The sequence below is a fragment of the Pogoniulus pusillus genome, chromosome 6 (genome assembly GCF_015220805.1).
Source record: "Pogoniulus pusillus isolate bPogPus1 chromosome 6, bPogPus1.pri, whole genome shotgun sequence".
Taxonomy (NCBI): Eukaryota; Metazoa; Chordata; class Aves; order Piciformes; family Lybiidae; genus Pogoniulus; species Pogoniulus pusillus.
Genome location: NC_087269.1, coordinates 45,802,139 through 45,807,778, shown reverse-complemented (window position 1 = coordinate 45,807,778; position 5,640 = coordinate 45,802,139).

Genomic DNA, 5,640 nt, shown 5'->3' with positions numbered 1-5,640 from the left:
AACAACTGTTCCAGTGCTTCACAAACTTCTGTGCAGATTAAGAAGAAAATGCAGAATGAGATTAGTGTTTAAAAATGGCAATTTCTTTTAGAATTATTTTCCTTCTAGCTTCTTTAGCCTGAGGGGTTGCTCTTTGCCAGGGGACACTCACTTTTCAACTCCAGTTCTGAACTGTGAAAGTAATAATACTCATTTACATTAAAAGTTTCCATGTTCTAGACTACAGCAAAATCCATGTAAGAAATGTTTCTGTTGACTGATGCTGTTACTATGCCAGCAAAAGACAGCACTGTACAACTCTTCCCATTCTGCCATCTAAAAGCAAAACTTTACTGTATGGCCTTATTGCAACAGATAAAGCTCTTGGATCTCTGCAGAGTCAACTTGCTAAGATACTATCCAGATGTACATGCTGTTTCACAACTTTCCACTTGCTCTGCAGCCCACATATATAACCTAGCACAACCTGAAGCCCCTTGGGATCTATAAACTGCTAAGTTTATAAGCACCACTGTTTCACCTTTCTCTAGATAGCATTTTGCATTAGAATCATAGAATCACAGAATCATTGAATCAATCAGGTTGGAAGAGACCTCCAAGATCATCCAGGCCAACCTAGCACCCAGCCCTAGCCAGTCATCTAGACCATGGCGCTAAATGCCTCATCCAGGCTTTTATTGAACACCTCCAGGGATGGCGACTCCACCATTCTACTTAAGCATTTAAAATTTCCTTGTGTAAAAGCATCAAAACATAAAATACTTAAAGGGAAAACAGCTCCAACTGATACAGGTACAGAGCCAAAAAGCACTTGCAAAATAGGAATTGAGCAAGAAGGAGAGCACAGTGAATTACAGAGGTCTGAGGAAAAAAATGTTAAGTCAAGGAGGAAGAGAGTTTGCTCTTTGAAGTCAGCTGAAGAACTATCAATATAACTTGTTTCACACTAACTTCTTTGGCTTACATTTCACATTCTTTTTGTTGATATATGTGTGCATATATACTCAAACACACACACAAGTGAAACAACTGAGATTTTCCAGATTCATCTGGGACAGTGTCTCTTTTCACAGTATCACAGTATCACCAAGGTTGGAAGAGACCTCACAGATCATCAAGTCCAACCCTTTACCACAGAGCTCAAGGCCAGACCATGGCACCAAGTGCCACGTCCAACCTTGCCTTGAACAGCTCCAGGGACGGCGACTCCACCACCTCCCTGGGCAGCCCATTCCAGTAGCCAATGACTCTCTCAGTGAAGAACTTTCTCCTCACCTCAAGCCTAAATTTCCCCTGGCACAGCCTGAGGCTGTGTCCTCTCGTTCTGGTGCTGGCCATCTGAGAGAAGAGAGCAACCTCCTCCTGGCCACAACCACCTCTCAGGTAGTTGTAGACAGCAATAAGGTCACCCCTGAGCCTCCTCTTCTCCAGGCAACTGGAGATTACTGACTGTAATCTCTTCCATTGAGTACTGGAATATCTAGAAGGAATATATTTTAAAAAGACAGGAATGAGTTGAAATGACAGACACATCAACTAATCCTTGTAATCCCTAACACTGCCATACAGTATGTGGTATATCTGAGGAACAAAAGGCATCACAAAGGGTTTGGTCTTGCAGGAACATTTTACTTACCTGAGCTTGAGGAAAATGAGAAGAAATAAAAGCACAACTGAGGAAACAGGAAGGTTTCAACTGAGTTCACAGTCTGTTGGAGATGCTAATTGCTGGGAAGGCTGCTTTGTCCATTCCTTTTGGCATCACTAATCAAATAGCTTCCTGGGTCAGCTCCTGCAGTCTGTAATTTGTAACAGAGTGTGTTTGATAGCTATCCAGCACTGTGCTGCTACCATGCTGTAAGAACTTTGGAATCTACCACTATCTACAAGTTTCTCATTCCCACATCCCTTCTGCTAATGCTTTTCATTAGAATGCACTGAGCTTTTTTTATTAAAGGTTATCTATTTTAACACTTGTGCTATGAGTAGGTAGTGATACATTTCTTTCTTCCCCTTTCCTGGAATACAGCTGCTTTGGGAGTTAGTTTGTTTGCCTAAAGTTGCAAGATTTCGGATAGCTCACATTCCCAATGTCTAGTTGGGGATAAAAGCTGTGAATCTTACCCTGTACATGACAGAAATGCAGATTTGCAGAGCTTTGTGACCGGCAGTGAAAATCAAAAGTTGCATCTTTTGACCAGTCCCTCATATTGCTTTAGTCCCTTTACTTTGGTTGAAAGTTATTTCTTCTAACTTGTACCACATAAGGCTAATGCATGCAGGAAATTACTGGAGAACACCTTGTGGGAAGGATTATCCAAGAACATCCAACACTCCTGTGTTCATGCCCGTCATCTCTGTTCTACATTCCCTGCAGCTCATTTGCAATTGTTAAGCTTGTCCTGTAGGTTAATGCAATCATTCACCCAGCTAAGTTCAGCTTCTGCTAGCCATGTAGATGCTGCAGACAAATTCAGCTAGAAAACTTGCCTGGGAAGCTAAATAAATACTCAGACAGTGAGCCCACACTGAGCTCCAGTCTGCCACAGCAGTGCTGGTAGCAGTATTTCATTTGTCTACTTTAAAGGTAGTTTCATTACTTGTGTGTTAGATACAGTCATGACAGTGTTGATAATGTTCTCAAGGGACGTACAGGATTGTAGAGCAGCAGGAAATCTTGGAACTGAATCCAGCAAAGGCTGTAATATACAACAAGTACTTCTTCAAGTACATCAACAGGAACGGGAGTCCCAGGAAAAACGTGGCCCTGCTGCTGGACAAGCTGGTCTGGAGCACGAGGCAGAGCATGATAGCAGAGCACCACGAGACAAAGCACGATGGCAGAGAGCACGAGGCAAAAGCAGCAAAAGCACACTGCTTGCAACTTAGCTCCATTTATTAACTGCCTGAATCTAATGGCTCTTTTCTCCACAGACATTCACAAATTAGAATGGCTCTTTGTCAAAACTGACCATATTAGGTGAAACCAGGAGCTTGCTTTTCCATCTTTGGGAAAACACAGGGCATGCATAAACGAGTGTATGCACCCTGTTTACCACTGCAAAGCAGAACAAGACTGGGCAAGTCTTGGACCCTCAAACTGGGTGTCTCCAAGCCTTTTGTCTTCTCTCCCGCACTTTGCTCCCCAGCTCAGCAGAGGGAAGAGGACTGTGGGACTGAGCTTGAGCAAGCCAGGACATGTATCAGGCCTACATTGGACTTCCATGACAGATGCCATTGGCCTTCTTGGCCACCTGGGCACATTGCTGGCTCACATTCAGTCTGTTGTTGACCAGGTCCCATTCTTCCTTTCCTTCAGTGGTAGCCAATGAGCAACAGGTACAAAACAGAACACAGAAGGTTTCACTTGAACTTGAGAAACTGATTTACTTGGAGGGTGACAGAGCACTGGAACAGACTGCCCAGAGAGTTTCCTCCTTTGGAGGCTTTAAAAAAACTACCTGGATGTGTTCCTGTGCACCCCGCGGGACCTAGGGGTACTTGCATTAGCAGGGGAGTTGGACTAGATGATCTCTAGAGGTCCCTTCTAAATTCTGCCATCACCCAACTCAGGACACCCATTTTCAGGCCACCCACTTTCAGGCAACCATGCAATAGATGTCTGTCTAGTTCAAGAGCCACACAACATCTGTTCTACCCTTACGGTACAGACCACAGAACAGCACCATAAGGGTACCACAGTAAAAGATAGTGTCAATCCTCATGTGCCTCATGAAGAGAACAGGATGGGTATGGGGAAATCACACTTAGAGCTTCATAAATGAAGCTTGTGAATTACTTTGAGTAGTGATTGTGCAGAGAGGGAAATGGAAATCTGCAGTGAAGCTTAGCAGGCTGATCAGGGTCCTCCTCACCTTGACTGAAGAAAATGGTTTTACATAAAGAATGGTTTCTTATCTACAAATGACTGTACAAGTTACAATGAAAGAAATTTGAGTTTGATGTCTAGCTTCTTAGTTCCTGGGGCAATTTGCTGGGAAATTGCATCCACAGCCCTCTGCCAAGGTGATCCAGGCTGGAGAAAAACCTTGGTGAGATTCAAGAAGCCCATTTATTTCAGTTTTGGGTGCAGTTAAATTTAGCATAGATAGGCTTTCTTAATAGTAATTATTATTTTAAATTGTCTGAAGTACTTACCAAAGAAAATTTGTGCCCACTTACGCCATCCTGTATCTAACAGCTCAGGCTCTGATCTGAGTCTTAATGCAACTCATGTGGTATCAGTTATAAATGGGAACTGTGCAGAACAAGTGACATAGTGTATCTGAGAAGAAGCTAGCAAAAAAACCAAAAACCAAAAAGGCAAAAGAAAGCTAATTCTGAAAAGAAGATTCTTGGAATAGAATTTGAATATGTTGATGGAACTCTACAGAAAGCAACATATTCCTCTGCAAAGACCTTGCTGGAGCCAAGAACCTCTTTTCACTCATCTTAAATTATTACATTATATAAATGCAGAAGTTGTCTGTGTTTTTAGAAAAGAAAGAAAACTCTCTCTTAGCAATATTCACATACTCTTGGGGATGCAGAATCTTTGATCAGCCATTACATTATGCAGCTTTTCAGATGTCTCTACCTCCCAGATTCTGATGACTGAAACATGTTTAGAACAAGAAGAGCTATAATTGTAAAGATTTGTGCCTTTTGGAAAAGTCATAGCTAATGATAGTTTTTTTTAATGAGCTTCTCAGCACTCTGTATCTTCTAGAGGGCTTGTGGGAGGAAAGGATTATGTGTTCCTGGCTGCTCCCTTTAGTTCCTCATTCTGCTTCTGAAATCTCTTCTATACCATTCTGATGTAACTACTGTGAAAAACAAAACAACCCTCAATAACAAGCCAACCAACTAGCAGAGACCTGGAGTGTTTTGTGCATTTATCAGTTGCATCTTAGCCCATTCAGAGAAACAGAGAACTACTGTTTTTTGGAAGCTACTCACCCAAACAGTTCCTGTGAACACAAGTGCTGTCCATTTTTCTCAGGTCTCTTTTCTCTACCTTGAAAACAGAAAACTGGCTGACATTTTTCAGTGCAAACAACTTTGTACCAGAAATTTTAGCTGACTGGTTAAATGTGACTTTTTTCAAGAACACTGATTTTACATAGATTTATATGAAAATGCAGTAGCTTTTATTATTCATTTGAATGTTGTCTTAAAGAATTGCTCCAGTGTTTCATACAACAAACTATTTATATTCTTTAGCATCTTTTCTCCCTCAGGAGCTAGGATTCCTCACTGAACTATGTAATGACCAAGATTCCCTATCCAAAGGTGACTATGGTGTGCAACCATTGCCATGTGTACCAGCTGTACAAGAAGTGCACCAATCCATTTTAAGTCTGAAATAGAGCTGTTTTCATCCAGAATATTGCATGGGTTATTTCCTGTGGTTTCATTTATGTAAATTTTCTCATTGTTCATATAACAACTGAGATGTTCTGTGGTAAAATTATTCAGTACAGATGGTGTGATATGTAATCCAATTAATGTGATATGAGTTTAGTTCTATTCATAAACAAATTCAAACCATTAAACATACTAAACATCAGAGACTTACTACTATTAATGAAACAAAAACCAGGTCTAATTGATGTAATTGTTGAAATTATGGTAGCAGCC